A 17,025-nucleotide genomic window follows, 5' to 3' on the forward strand; every position below is an offset into this window, starting at 1 on the left:
AACACCGTTTACCTCAACTATCGTAGATGTATAACCTTGGATGCGCACCAACTGGGTTCGACCATTTAAATAGCTCCACAACTACTGTAAGAACCATCCTTGGATTCGAAAATGTGCAAGTTTATAAATCAGAGCCTCACGGTCGACACGATCAAAGGTCTTGGAAAAGTCGGTATATAAGGAATGAACCTGATACCCATTCTCCGAAGCGGTGGTTATAATACAGGTGTTTTGAGTTTGGTCATCAAAAAATCATCATTTAGTAGATTTTTTTATATGACCGAACATAAAAATGCATCCCTTTCTCTGATTCCACTTTTTGTTATAAATTCTTTGGTGACATGTCATTTTTTTTATTTAAAATAAAAATGCATTTTTTTATTTCATTTTAAATAAGCGGTTACAAACAAATACTTTGACATTTTTCTGTAAATATCTGTTACTATTCTTATGATAATTAACAGGTTGTTCTTACTGTATTATCGAGTTGTTATTTTTTCCAGTAACCAGTAATATTTTCCGATTTTGTTTTTATTGTTGTTAAATAATTAATATTGTATAATTATGGTTGAAGACGCCTGGTGGTCATTGTAACCAGGAAAAACATTGATATGCTGACGCGCTACACTTTATGCCATAGAAATACTTTTTATACAGTAGCAATATGTCTTAATACATTTTCGGAACGATAATAAATTGAACTTTGTACTCTTACATTTCTTTCGATTTGCCCAATTATTCAATTTTTCCAGATAAAACAAATGCACTTACATGATTGCTTTTCTCTGGAAAGTTATTGATATATATTGATGCTGCATCAATAGTATTTTTGTGGCATAATATTTTGCACGTCAGCATATCCAATTTTTCTTCATGGCTATAATGGCCACTATCAGTAACAGGTATTTAGATAAAGGAGTCAACGTAGCTGTTTGCAATGCCTGCTTAAAATGTAATATAAAAATTCACATCTTTTATTTCAAGTAACTAAAAAAATTCGCAAGTTGAATCAAATATAGACGATCATATAAAAAATAAAACTGATGATGGTTTTCTGAGGACGAAACATCGGATATAAAAATATCATCCCTTGAAAGTGTTTTCAGTTTTTTCTGTTTGTTAAAAAATGAAGTCAGAAATGCATATAATTAAATTTTGATTTTTTCAAAATAACTCAGCTTTATTCACTTTTAATTTTAAGTTAAGCTGTATCTACTTGAGGTACCGAAATCTCCATGCTTAAAATCATTATCGTGGGCACCCGGTATATCTGTATTTCTTCACATTTTAAAATGCGAAGTTTTAACATATCCATTAATACATTTTTTTCAAGTTCTTAATGATCAAAGTATTTTTGATTTAAGTTTTTCTTTTTTTTGTGAAAGGTTATGTCAGATATTAAACTTGAGTCTCATCTTTTTTATCACAAATCCGTGTAACCTAACTCAACTGAAGCCCCCTAAAGCCTGTTTTATTTTTTTTTCAATCAAACTATTTTAAATATTTTTCTTCTGGTATACCCACAAGGGCTTATACGTACACAATCTCACTTTATTTACATTTACATTTTAAACCGTAGGAAAAAATCATATGTATACAATTACCAATAGTTTTGTAAAAGTACCAATGTTCCAAAGTACCAATAGTTTTGCCACCTTACCATATATTTTTATTTATTACTCTACACATGTTTTGTTAACCACAATAAGCTCTTTACGTGTTAAAAATATAAATTTTAATCTTCCTGAAAATGCAAACATGATTAAATTAAAGTATTTTAGTAAAATGATAACACCGATTTTTTTTAATGTTTACACCAAAGGTCTACCTAGGATTTTCATGTATAAGAAAATGATAGGATCGTTGGACTGCTTTGCAAAAAGAAAAGTAGAAAATGTAATCGTGGTATTTGCTGAAACGGATTCCTACTTATTGGCTTCCTCTGAGTAAGGGAACCAGAAAACCAAAAAAGAAATGTTACATATATGTGGCAATGCCGTATATTCACAAAATGCCGTAAAAATTACACTATACTATTTAAATTGTCTCATTATCCATGAAAATTATTTTTTTTATTTTTTTGCTTGTATTGACTTTTTCAATCCTTTTCATATATTTATGTAAAAAATATATTTTTCCATACAAACATTTCGAACACATTTTAATTTACCTGGGTCAGAGCTCTTATATCTTAAAGATTTAAGATATCTTAAGATGAAAGTAAAATCAACTAGCGAACATTTTTCAAAAGTTTAGTTTTATTATGTGGGAAACCATCGCAAATTAATCATCTAGTGACAAAACAAGAATTTCCTTTATTTTGAGTTACACTAGAGTATTAAACGGTTTTCTGGATAACCTCAGAACTACTTGGATTTTTAAAAAAATTGAGCAAGATTTTGTTAAAAGCCTAAAATTGATATAAATTTACATATGAAAATTGTGAAGTTTAATCAAAACATTTTTAAAATAGTATGGATAAGTTTAGTTTGCAGATGTTTTAAAAATTGCTGAACATTTTGGTATGCTTGATAATTTTTGCCGGGTTTGAAAAAGCATTTTCGGTTAAGTAGTACCGTAGCGTGTTAATAGAACGTGTTTTTTTATCCACTACCTTTTATTTTTAGTCTTGTCGCCTCATAACAGCACCTAATTTTATTTCAATTTCAGTACTAACTTAGGGGTATTAATATTAATTTTTTACTATATTTTTTTTAAGCAACTTGTGATGGTAAGTCATTTATTTTTAATGTAAGGGTAATTTATATATATAAAATTTTTCCTCCTTATTTAAACCAAAAAAACAACATAAAATTAAACCATGCCAGAATCTTAAAAACTATGATACCCTGAAGAGAATTCTCGTCATCCCATGGAAGATATTATGTTTCAACTGAAATATGATATTTTTGTAAGTAAACTGGTAAAACGTTGCCAGGAGGTCAAAATGTGAACTTTAAAACGATTTTGAAACAAATAAAACGAACGAAAATACACTATAAGGTTTAAGAAATATCATTCTAGGCAGGTAACATTGAGAAGATCAGAACAAAGTATTCTTATACTGGAGGACATGACAAATAATATAATCCTTTTATACCTTCTCGAGTTGACAAATCGGTGTAAAGTCCACACAATATAAAAATGGAGAAACAATGTTCGCTAGAGTTCTATTCTCTAATAATGGGTCGATGCCCTTATAAAACTTCAAATGTTGCATCTGTCCTTTAGAAACCCTCCCCTTTCACCCTTAATCCTGCTTTAATAAGTTAAATTGATACATAGGGTAACGCCCGAAAAGAATCTTTCTGTTTTGACAATCGGCTTTTTAAAATCTATTTTTAATTTTTTTGGCAACAAAACAGTCTATGAGAATTATTAGCACTGGGTAAATGATAAAACGCGATAAGCGAGACAATTTATTTAAAATATAGCTAAGTTTTTTTGGCACTCTGTAACCACGTGGGCGAAGAAGCAGCGGCTGTGTCAAATAGAAACAAAGATTCGTGCCGAGACACGAAGAATGCTTTCCAGCTGTTTGGAAATGTTTAACTGTTTTGTGACAATTTTTTGGGTCGTTCGTTAAGCAGAGGTTATTCTTAGAACCATATTACATTTAAAGACAAGTTAATACTCTTTATTTAGAGATTAACGCATTTTACTAAAAATGTTTTCGTAATTTAAAAAAAAACTAATGAAATACATGTTAATCATTAAAAGTCGTTGAAGAAATATTGAAAGTAATTCTGAAGGTTCGATCAATTCAAGTATATGAATGCGTGCATATAATATATTCTTAAAAGATTTAAAATTAAAATACCCATTTAAATTTTATAAAAACTTATAGCTACTCCAAAGTCGAGCCATCTCTTTTTGGGTTTAACTACTATGGCCTAAGAAGAATATAGATAAGAAGGTAAATATTATAAATTTTAATACTCATTGGCAGCAAATGTTGCTTGCAGCCATGTCGGATAAGAATCCTCATTGGTCTTCTATCCATAAGATTTTTTAATTTGAGATCTGCGAGCAAACTCTCTAACTCGATAGAAAAAAATTTCTTTCTATTATAGAAAAAGTTTCTAAACCCTAATCTCTATCTCAATTTGTTCCGATCGGATAGAGTTCAGGTTGCTATGCAGTCTTCGGAATAGAAATCTTATCGGTCTTGTGGGGATGGGACGTTTTTGAAAATCAACAAATTCTCTTAACTTGTTAACTACTTTTTTCAGGTTTAAAAAGTCATATAGTTTATCCACGCTTATGTACGCCCCGAAATAGGGAAATTTCCAATCAAGGGAATAAAATGGGTTTTATTACTCTACACAAATTTTGGAAATATTCTATATATAATCGCCTTCTTTCTATTCTTAAGTCAATCGTTTGTTCTTCCTTTTCCATTTCTAAAGCAAAACCTAAGAAATTAATAAATAATTAAAAAAAGACGGAAAGATATTAAGCTATAATAAATATACACTGGGAAAGGTATAGGGTAAAATTGGGAGGCTCCATCATAAAATTCACTTAATCATATTGATACCATTTGAAAGAAAATCTATTTCAAATCCAATAATACAACTATAAGAAAACTTTTCCCTTCGTAAAACCCTGTACACTGAATGAAAACAGAAACAATAACAAAGCATAGTTAACTTAAAAGATCGATAATATCGAATAACATTTCCGAAATTGACATTGTTGTCTGTGAAAAATCCCATTAGCTATAAATATAGGCTAATGTTTGTAGACTGGGTGGTATAAGAATGACTAAAGTGGAACGATGAATATAGAGCAAAGGTTAGCGAGTGCTAATCTGTCTATTTCTATGTCTATCGAGTTAGAGAGTTCCGCTGCTTATCGCTGTTTTGTCACAATAACTAACACAAAATAACGTGTTGATTAGAACTCGGGATCCTTATGAAAAAATCGCAAGTTATCGACATTTTTTTTCTGAAATTCCAACATTCATTACTAGGGGACGCATCTGTAACCGATCAATAAGAAAAGCGTTTTTTAGTTAATATGTTATATTCGATGCTAATAAAACTTGCAGTAACTTCAATTTAGCATAGATTTCACCATTATGCCACTACCATATCATACTCTATATGCTTATCCTTCTAATTATTGGTTGACTATTATACTGTTATTGTAATCAACAAAGACATATTTACACGAAATTGATCTAAAAGCATTCGATAGCCGAAATTGAAAACTTAAAGGGCTGGAGAACAAAAAAGTATATATTTTTATCATCTTTCACAGTCAAAATAAAGTTTTCAAACAAAACTGCACTTTAATGTTATGAATCTTGATATTCATTAGCAGAGTCTGTTGATTTGTCTGAGACCTTGTTTGATGAGTACTACTAATACACTTTGTGTTAAGCTTATGATCAGACAGTTAATCTTCAGACAACGAAGTCAGTTTGCGTAAGGCTCACTCTGAGAAACTCTTTCAACAGGATATTTCACTCGCTCAAAAAGATCCTTTGAAATACATTGGGAAAATATGAATTTTTGAAACATCCTCATTTTTTGCTGTTTGTGTTCATTTTTGATCCATTCTCATTCTGTTGCGGATCAAGTGATTCTTGATTCTGTGAACAGTGTTATGTAAGCTCTAGTACTTTGTTTGTCTTAGTCTGGTACATGTATGCATTTATTCTTTCATCTCTTGGTGCAATAACGTAAATTAGTTAAATGTATAGTCCTACCAAAGATCTAAGAAAATCATTAATATTCACTACTGATAAGATTAGGCTTGCTTCGATAAAATGGTAGCAGGGACGGAGTCGTCTTTTCCAACTCGTCGAACGATTTTTCAATGTTTCACAGGATTCTCCGAGCTTTTTTTATTTTTTAAAATTTGGATTAAATTAATTTTATAACAAAAGCATTTAAAGCTAATGAAGCCTCTTTACCTTTTATTCATGTCATATGAATTCAATTAGCAGAGGCAATCTCAATACCGTATTACCCATTTCTGCCTTCAAACTGTCACAGTAATATTGCTTTTTTATTGAAAATAATTTTAATATTTAAAGCAATTGCTTTTTTATATAATTTTCTTCAAATTAAATATTATTCTTCATGATATAATTCTATTAAGAATTGGGTTGTGATAACTCGCGTTATCCATTACTATGACACTATTTGGAGATATATTGGGTAATAATTACTTTTTAAGCCAATTTTGAAATAATTCTGGTAAGTGAACTTTTTATGTTTTTTTCTGATAACGGTAAAGAATTTAGTATACATCCTTAATTTATTAAATAACCCTTTTAATAACCCTTCCATATAATATTCCTTCCTGTCTATATTCATGGACTGCTGTCAGGTATTCCATTTTCCACGTCTTCAGTCGACCATATTGTTTATCAATTTTTTAAATTTTAAAACTATTTTCAAAAAAATACATTTCCTGAGGGTCTCACGACAACATTCTATTCCTGTGCTGTCTTTTTTTAGTCTTTGCACTAAAGTATTTAATGTGGGAATCATCGATGCAGTACATATCATACATTTTTCTTCTCATAATATCGACATCTTTCGCGTCAAGTTTCATAAAAGTGAATGAATCTTTCCTTTTCCGCCTTAGAACTACTGGTTGTCTAATGATTTTCCCCATTGGGCTTGATGATCTCTTTGTCAAGTCTGCTGCTTCCCTTACTGCATTGTACACAAATTACATTCTACAAGGGTTGTATAAGCATCAGTAATTACTTGAAATATTTGCAGATCCACTTTGAGTACCGACATCTTCCCCATGACGAAACCTTTAGCACATTTTTAGTACCCTTTTTTACCTTACTTATATTGAACTTATTAACAGTATTTACTATAATACGAAACATAAATAATTGCAGGGATAATTATTAATTTATAATTAGCTATTATATTCTTGACCTGAAATTATACCGCTATTTAATATTCTAGCATAAATATCTCTGAAAATTATATATGGATACAGAATATTAAACGTCACCAAAGATAATAATCATTTACAGTCGTTATAAATTAAAGGTAAAATAAAAACTATAGGTATAATTTAAATGCCTCAAAATATTTAAATGGTGTTATTGTAGTCTTCTAGGCTTGTACCTGGACTCACCAGACGGAGTGGTCGAATTTCACGCTTTTTACAATTACTTTCTTAGATCTCAGATACGACTATACACTATAAAACTTTTACCATACTTATTCAATGAAAACAGAGTTTTTATTCGAGAATGTCCCATTTAAATATAAAGTCTTGGTGTCAAAGAGCCCTAAACACGAAACCGACGAGCAGCAGCAAGCAAGACTTGGGCAATTAAATTTTGGGCTATTTTCGTTTTGATATATATTTCACAAATACGGCCAAGTCTGACGCATTTTCAGTTTTTGGCTCGGGTTTAATGTTGTTGCGACAACGCAGCGCTTCCTTTAATTAGAGACACGTAGGCCGGTCCAGGCGATTTTTCGACGCCAGACGACGAACATAAAATATTTTTTCAATCTTCCTTAAGCATTACCGCATTGATAATAAACATTGTTATACTAAAACTGACTACTTAAGTCTGACCTGAATATAGTCTATTTTGAACTAATTCGAAATTAGACGGCTTTTAAAAGGAGTTAACTTTAAAAAAGTTAAAACAGTATAATTTGTCATTAATAGCTGTACCTTAATGCCTATTTATATTATTGACTTTCGTTTTAATAGTAGAATTGTATTAGCCTGTACTGCTCTTAAGGAGATGTCAACCATCCATAAAAGTTATTCAAAAAAATGAACAAACAACATAAAACAAGACTGCAAATTGGAAGGCGGCGTCGTCGCGTCGGGATTGGATAATCTGCTCGCAAATCCGGGACTTAGCTTCAAAGTAGTGTGCAGAGCCGCGGCGCTCCGGGCAAGCTCCGGATTCCGGGAATCCGGAGGTCTTATTGACCGACGAGTCTGCCCATGTAAGATATTTTCTCCCAATCTAAACCAGCCTAAGGATTATGGCACTACCCCCTGCTGATGCCCAATCGCAGTTAATAGGACGCGTCAACCCTTAATTTTGTTGAATATAAATTTCATTCTTACTGGCAAAATAAAAGTTTTTTTCATGTAAAACACGCTCTAGATAACATTTTTGAGTTCAGTCAATACTCAAATTCTGTATTTATGAGTATACGTTAATTACATTCATTCAGAAATCAATTCTGTTAAATATTACCTCATAATCAATCCAGTGATTAATTTGCTTGGTAGTTAAGCTTTATATAAGACTTAAATTTAAGAATAATTAGGAGTCAGAAAAACTGTTGGAATAATCATTCATCCTGATATGCACCTTGAACCCGACAATGGTAAAAGATCGTTATAAAGTCATGCACAGTAAATATAAAAAGAAAGAAATCTAATTAAGAATTAGAAAAATTTGTTGGAAATTCATATATCTCATCTCGCTAAAAATTTCTCACCTCAATGTTTTGCTATTAGGTTGAACTTTAAAGAACTTTACTTAAGCCAATCAAATTTTTATATAGAAACTAGCACAAATATCCATCTTTAACCCAATAATGCTTAAAGATTGTCTTAAAATCATGCACAGTGAACATAAAATGAAAAAAAAATTAATTAGGAATCAGAAAATTTTGTTGGAATAATCATTGAAATTCATATTGCTCGTCGCGCTAAAAAATTGTCTCAATATTTTATTGTTAGTTTGAATTTTAAAGAACTTAAGCCAATCAAATTTTTATATAGAAACTGTCATAAGTATCTACCCTGATATCCATCTTGAACACAACAGTTCTAAAAGATCATCATAAAATCATGCACTGTTAATATAAAAAGAAGGAAATTTAATTAGGAATCAGAAAAAAATTGTTGGAATAATCATTGGCATTCATATAACTCCTCTCGCTAAAAAATTGTCATCTCAATATTTTCCTGTAAACCAATAGCATAACTTGAGCCAATCAAATTTTTATAGAGAAACTGGCATAAGTATCCATCCCGATATCCATCTTAAACCAACAATTTTATAAAAGGTAAAAACACAAAATCTACAGCATCACAGAATGATAGATTTTGTGTTTTTACCCTTTACAAAAGTGTATGACCAGCATCTTTGGGATAATGGATGAATTTTTCGAGTTAAACCCAAGAAGGCTAAAAGATTGTCATAAAATCATGCATAGTTAATATAAAAAGAAAGATATTTAATTAGGCATTAGAAAAAATTGTTGGAATAATCATTAGCATTCATTCTCGCTAAAGACATTGTCATCTCAATATTTTGCTGTTAGTTTGAATTTGAAAGAGCTTCAAAAGCCAATCAAATTTTTATATAGAAGCTGTCATAAGTATCTACCATATATCCATCTTGAACCCAACAGTTCGAAAAGATCGCCATAAAATAATGCACAGTGAATATAAAAAGAAAGAAATTTAATTAAGAATCAGAAAAAATTGTTAGAATCATCATTGAAATTCATATAACTCATCTCGCAAAAAAATTGTCATCTCAGGATTTCGCCTGTTGGGTTGAATTTCAAAGATCTTACGAACTTGAACTTCAAGAATATCAATCTCATAGAGAATAGCCTAAAATAAATAACGTTATAAGATTATTCAAGCGGTAGTAAGAATGATAATAAAAATTTACTTTATTGTCAAAAAACTTTATACATTTTGTAAACAAAGCTAATAAACTGATAAGAAAAAAAATGACAGAGTACACATAAACATGCAAATACACAATCTTTGTTCAATAAAGTACAAAGTATAATTATGGTACATAGTCGTAGTACAAATAAAAAAAACGTCTAAAGAATATGAGGTTTAATAGATTTATTAAATAAAAGGTTTACTGCACTCTCCAGCAAGAATGACTTTAAAGCCTCGCAGAATGCGGGAAACGCTTTTGATTAACCTTGGTTTGGAGATACGGTTGGGTTTGAAGATAAAGTTCCTAAGTGGGTAGTTATGAGATGGTCTTTCTGGAATGCTTGCGAATTAAGCAAATGGATTCAAATATGAACAAACAGAAAGAGAAAGGAAGAGTTAATATTTTATATTTTTCTAGTTTTAACTAGTTTTTGTATGACAAGACTTGAGTTTTAGAAACGTTAAGGCATAGAAAAGTTGAATCGCACGAACATGTAATGGTAACTACACCTTGAGGTTCCCCAAATTATACCAGTTTAAAAGAAGACGTCATCATATCAACCCTTACAATCTGACTTCTGTTATTAAGATATGAAACCATTCGGGAAGTGTTTCTCTGAACCCGTAGTGCTGCAACTTATTAATTAAGATATGATAATGTCGAAGATTTTAGGGAAAGCGAAGAAAATTATTGCTATCGAGTGATATTTGTTTAGAAAGGAGTTTACTTTACTAAAAAGGAAAAACAGCAACATTGGTGAATTTTTTACTCAAGAATCCAAAGTGATTGATAGATCATTTTAAAGTTATTGAAAGTGAAGCCAGTTAAATCATTTTTAGAAATGAATTTTCATCTTAGAATCAATAATCATGACAAAATGATGCATTTTATCTGTTGTAGTCATAACAATGCAAGAAAATGACGATTCGAATGGCAAATTACTTTCAAATATAGCTGGCCATTTCAGTTCCAACAATCATAGAGAATTTAAATAAATTTACGATATTAGTATATAGTGAGAAACAAAGAATAAAAACGTAAGAAAATGAATATTTCAAGCTGATTCAGGCAATATAAATGCGGTATAAACCAAAACCAAAAAGACTGATAAATATTATATAGAATCCTGTTAGGGTCATGAAAGAATATCTTTATTATTTTTTATCTCTGTATTCTACGTTTTAACTGGATTCTTTAGTCATGGTCTAATTTCTCGTGAAAAATATTTTAACTATTATATTTCCCAATTCTTAAAATATAGTTAAACTAAATTCTAGCAGTGAAAGATTTGTTCAAATATTAAAAATATGACAAATATCACTTGATTTCTAGTACAATCATCTTTCATTTCTAAATAAAGATAATGTTACATACCGGAACTAAGACTAAATCTGAGATCAGTTGATATAAAAAAAGTCTTGCTGTCAGCAATTCTAGACCCATAGCAATTTTTTTTATAATAACCGATCATAGTACTTTTACCTTGCTTGGGTTGACTACCTCTTGAATTGTTCCCAAGATAAAAGAACAAAGTTAAATAAAATGTCACGAGATTTGATCCCTTTTAATGAGTCACGAAGTATTTGCCAATGCTTAAAATACTGGTACAAGGAATAAACTTTGATCACAAGTGTCTTGCCAGTTCCTGAGAAACCCGCACGTCTAATCAAATGCTTGAAATATTTTATCGGACTTTAAAACCTATTTAAGAATTATGGTAAGATCTAAGCAAATTGACTATATAACCATTTTTATTGGCATATTGCTTTGTCCACCAGTATATTGGAAAAACAGTTCCGCTCGGAGGTCACCTTCGTTTACGTTTGGCAATGCTGAAACTCTATATCAATCATTCACAAAATAACTAAGTTTTACTTCGAAAAAAAAAACAGAATAATATTACGTTACGACATAAACGCGAATTGTACCTGTTTTAATTCTAGAGACAGAGTGAACAAAATTATAATAATTACCATACTAATTTAATTCTGATACCTCATTCCCCAATTATCTTTTTAACCGCATAATTCTTAAGATAATGAGAACTAATTTATCATAGAAAATTAAAAATCAAAAATATATCATTGAGAAAGAGATACAAAATATTTAAGAAATACAAATATATTATCCTGACTATAATATTAATTTCTGTTCTAAAATCCCAGTTTATTGTGTAATAAACCCAATACGTAAATTATTCCAGTCTGTTAATAAAGCCGACTCGAACTCCTAAGCTATTTATTTTGGGACCAATCTTATTAGGTTACGCAAAGGCTAAGACACATGCATTTGTTACTGCTGCATCTTCACTTTTTAGTTTCTTTTATTCTTTTCTATCTTGAATTATTTAAAGTTTTACAACAAAAGGTATAATATAATACTTATGAATGTTTGTTAATGTACTCTTTATTAGAATAGATATCCATACTATTAAGAAGATAACATTACTATATACATATATAACTCCATATGGTTTTTTAAAAAACCATACATTGGGTTTAAAGCATTTAAATAGGTTATCATCAACTGAACCGAGAAAATACTTATGTTATCATCATGTAACGGTAAAGTAGATAATACATGGAAATATATCGTCAAATTATAATTATGCACATGCATTACATACAATATTACAGAAATTTACCATATAGGATTGATAACTAACGTTGCGATGACTTTACAAAACTATCCTTAAACTCATTTTGAATGAAGCAGTTAAGTTTGAACTAAAAACAAATTTATCTGTATTTGAAAAGCTAAAAATATGCATTAGTCAAATCAAGGAAACAATGCTACTCGTAAATAGGGCGATGAAAATAAACTTGGCACGCTGGGTTGTGTTGGGTCTCTCTATCTACTGTCTTGAAAAATGTACGTTTTGCATTTTTAGATTGGTCTATTGTGAAATATTAAGTCGTTATAAATTAATAAATTAGTTAACTTAATAATAGGAAATAATAAAAATTATTTTAACTCCTACATAATGTACTTATTATTTATGTCTTTATCATAGTAATATGATACAAATATTACATAAATTTTAACTAGGCTAAAATTTAAACGAAATAAAATATATAATTATTTTGTATTAAATTTTGTGCATGACAGAAATATACCCGATGATCGTCTTATTCGAAATATCATTTCAATAATATTCTCTATTTTTAATTTATTTTTATTTATTATTGTAATTATTTTCAAAATATTAATATAATAATTTTATAAAAATTGTTTTGACCTATACATAATAAACTTATTATTTATGTTTTTACATGAGGACTATGATAGGTTATAATAACTATTATGTAAATTACAATTAGTTAACATTACGTTTTAATAAATATTTAAAATATTCGACAAATGAGTTGACATAAGTACCATGCTTTTATCAAGCTTTTTATCATTTTTTTTATCGACTGTTGATTAGGTCACTTGTTATAAGTAGATTTTAGCAACAAATTAGGAGGCTCAAAATTTTACGAGTAATGTAAATTTGTTACTCGTTTTTTTAGTTTGTTATATTGGTACATAACATATGCTAGCATTATTAGCCATTTTGTATCTTTAGTTTGCTGTTAATAGACCAATGAGCAAGTAGTTACAAGAAAAAATTTATTTCTTCATAGCTTAATAGATGGTACAGAAGTTGTTAATGATAATGACCTGGATGCCTTCAACTTTCAACCAACTCTTTCAACCAAAAATCGATAGAAACTTTGAAGCAGTAAAAAAACTGTTATGAAAAATCACCGAATATTTATTAGACTTAAAACATTGAAAGACTAGAATTGGTAAATAACAACTTTGTTTCAATTCAACATGTGCTCAGGGGCAAGGGGAGTGTTTTGTTTAAAACCATATTCACCGATTCTCTGTTGTCAAGTTGAAAATGAATTGAAAATGTGTGTAATTTTCAAAAGACGAAATTTTCCGCTATATATTAACATATATGATAATGTTTATTTAACTTATTGATGTTAGATTTTGGATTAAAAATAAAAATCTTTAAAGCAAAAAAAAATTAACATTTTTATTACGAGAAAGTTTTACCACTAACCAAAACTCTTTGTTTTACTCTCGGCCTATTCCTAATTCCTAAAACTGCTTCTAAAAAAATTCTGTTCACACGCGGAATTTGTGAAGTTCTGTGTTTTTTCTTTAGTTTTTGGTTGAAAAAATGACAAAGGTCTCATTTGACTATTTTGTGTACTATTACTATGGTAAAAACTAAAACTCCGTAGCAGAGAAAACAGGCAACTAAAGCCGATCTCTTAACAAGTAAATATCGATAACATCACACCATGGGGGAAGTGTCTTCCTAAACGTAGATTAGGGTATCATAGAAATAAACGTAAATAAAAACTTACTAAGAAATCTATAATAATTATAAAAGATCTAATTTCCATAAAAATGCTTTTTATTAGATAAAGAAGTACGTTAAAAAAACGCATAAAGAATTCATCATAAACGGTAATTTTGTTTATAATTTAAAGCATAATATATTATTAATCAATATTTATCATGTAAATATTTTAGACGACTTCACTGGTAAAGATTCCTTGTGTCAGTGGAATCAACAATGCAATAGAGCGGCGTTGTGATGTTGTTGCCTTTTTCAATAATATAGGGACGTTATCTACATTTATTTAACTTTGAATATTGACTGAGTTGAGTATCTTATCATATAACAGTTGACATCATTGCATCAGAGATGTTGCAAGCAAACAAACTGCCTATACTTCCACGGCAATACTAATTCTAGCCTTTCAATTCAAATTCTAAGAATAAAGACGTTGCTGAAGATGTCAGTATAATGGTTAGCACACGCCATGAAACGAGTGGTCGCATTCTTTTATACAAAATTGCTACAGTTTAACCAAAATGCACACAATGATACTTTTAACATGACATATTTTCAATTTTGGATCTCCATTATTTATTTAATTCACTTACTTTCTTTTTTCCTTGTCACTCTTTATACATCAGTCATTTGTATATATAATAATAATAATTTTACTAAAAAGTAATATATGCAATATGCTAAATCAAACGCTTATTGATGAATTGCTGCTTGAAGCATTTCTCCTACTTCTGGAGTGATATTGCGAGTATTGCATAAAATTATTTGCTCTTGTGGAATTTAGTTTACGAGTTGCTAGCTGATCAATTAGTTGGTACATATACATATTATTGATTAGATACTTTTTTGCGCTTTGACCAGATACTTTTTTGTATAAGTTAATCAGAGGTATTGAAAAATTTATTGGGACTCTGCTGCAATTCTGTAGATCAACAACTTTGTTCCATTACACCCTTTTACTGGATTTTATTGAATTTCTAATAGTTTCTAAATTATTCTATGACATTTATCGCGTCTTCATCTGCTTTTGACGTTTAGCTTAGTATTAGTCTTTTGCTGTTTTCGTATTTTCTTTACATTTTAATTTTTTTGTTCTGTTATTAAATAACTAGATCATCACACATACATATACTTACCTGTTGTTTCACTAAATATAAAAACTGCTCGTTGATCATGTTCGTGACTTTTAACCTAGAATAAAAAAATTTTTATTCTGAAAACAACGCCAAATCCGTTAATTCTATACTGGAACTTTTTCCTCATTATTCTCAGCGAACTAATGACTACCATCAGTTGGCGTATTAATACGCTTTCCATTTTTCCGAATGCTCACATACCCTGAAATAGATTTTCCTTGAAAATGTTTTCATGGGACACATTGCGCTAAACAAACATTACTTTCCTGGCTGCTCAATAGAATAATAATCGATAACACATTACAATAATATAAAAACAAGGGGCTCTGTATGTATGAAAGTTCTGTTCGTTCCTATTTCACCTATTGGAAAGTCCCAATCATTACAATTATTTTATGTTATCGGGATGATTAATCATTGTGTGATTCACAGGATTACTTACAGTTCTAAGGGAAACTTATAGGTAATGATGAAGTGCCTTTATACGATTCACTTTTATTGGCTTCATAAATTAGTTAAAGAAAATATTTCTAAGGGTTATTCTCAACTTTAATTTTAAGGGTATATTTTTAAGAGAGTCAGATAAAAATATATTTCTTTCGATAAACAAAAATGTCTAATAAAAACTTCTATTTTATACATTTCTTACACATTTATTTGAAGAAAACCAGTCGGGTTTTAATATTTATATTTCCAAATGAACTTTTAGTCAATATGTTCCGAAATATTCGAAATTATTGTTTGACAGGCTTGTAATACTAGACCTGGTGGTAAAGTAAACATTATCATTTAAACCATAACATGCTGGCCTGGTTAGCTGCCTCATCATAATGACCACTATTTCCTATGTTTGCCTTGTTAAAATCAGGTGAGCTATTTATTATTGATTTTATTTCTTGGCCCCTTAGTTTCGATATCCCGACACTTTTCTAAACATTTCCATGGATTTTCACAATATTATTATAGCTTTCGAGAAAATGAAAATGGTGCGTTAACGAGCTGAGTGTACGGAAGTATTAAATAATGTATTAATAAGTATATGATGTATAAAAAGGAAAAAACTAAAATACACACATAAAGGTATGCATATAAAAATAATATATTTGCGTAATTTTGAGGTTAAAATGTTTTTAAACATGCTTTATTTGTATCACTGTTAAAAAATTAAAGTGTCCATACTAATCTTGATTATCTGCCATTATTAACATTGACCATAATTTAGAAGAAGTTTGAAGAATATTCCTGACAAAATGGTTTCGGACTTTTTTTCAAGATCTACAAGAGCTGTCAATGATGGCTAAAAATACAATAGTTTAATTTTTATTTAAGCAGAGCTGCGCAAAGCATAGCAGTTCATCAAAATTGACAAAAATTTTGCCTGCTCTGTATATAGGAATAGATACAGTACACAGGAATATTTCTATGTTAAATGGGAATTTACTTTAAAATTGGCATCTATTATAACATGAAAAAATCTGCTGAGTAATAATTTGAGCAGTTGTCCGAAAATTGTTCCCTAAATAAACTTGACCAAATTAGTATATACTAGTATATATTGTAACATTCAATATAATAAAGCCTAAACCTGACAAGAATAATACATTTAAAAATATAGACAAAACGTACTATTAACAGTAGAGCAACGTGTATGATATTGAAAAAAATCAATTGTATGTCGTGACTGTGATGTTTTGACAATGATAGTAATCTTTTTAAATTGTTCTTTTTTTTAGCAAATATTACTTGTTTGTGCACGCATACTGCTGCTAATAAGTAACTTTTATTAAAATATTTTATTATTTTGAACTTACTATTTGCCCATATATAGTTCTTTTCACGTACACTGTAAATGTGAAAACGTATCCACAACCATTAAA

At 29.7% G+C, this 17,025-nt stretch overlaps 1 protein-coding gene across 2 annotated transcripts in view; it reads left to right on the forward strand.

Annotated features, from left to right (window-relative positions):
- LOC126748356 (RNA-binding protein 24-A-like) overlaps positions 1 to 17,025 on the forward strand; it is a 48,293-nt gene that overhangs the window by 24,803 nt on the left and 6,465 nt on the right. The gene's annotated exons all lie outside the window — the stretch shown is intronic.

Source organism: Anthonomus grandis, chromosome 22, assembly GCF_022605725.1.
Source record: "Anthonomus grandis grandis chromosome 22, icAntGran1.3, whole genome shotgun sequence".
Classification (NCBI taxonomy): Eukaryota; Metazoa; Arthropoda; class Insecta; order Coleoptera; family Curculionidae; genus Anthonomus; species Anthonomus grandis.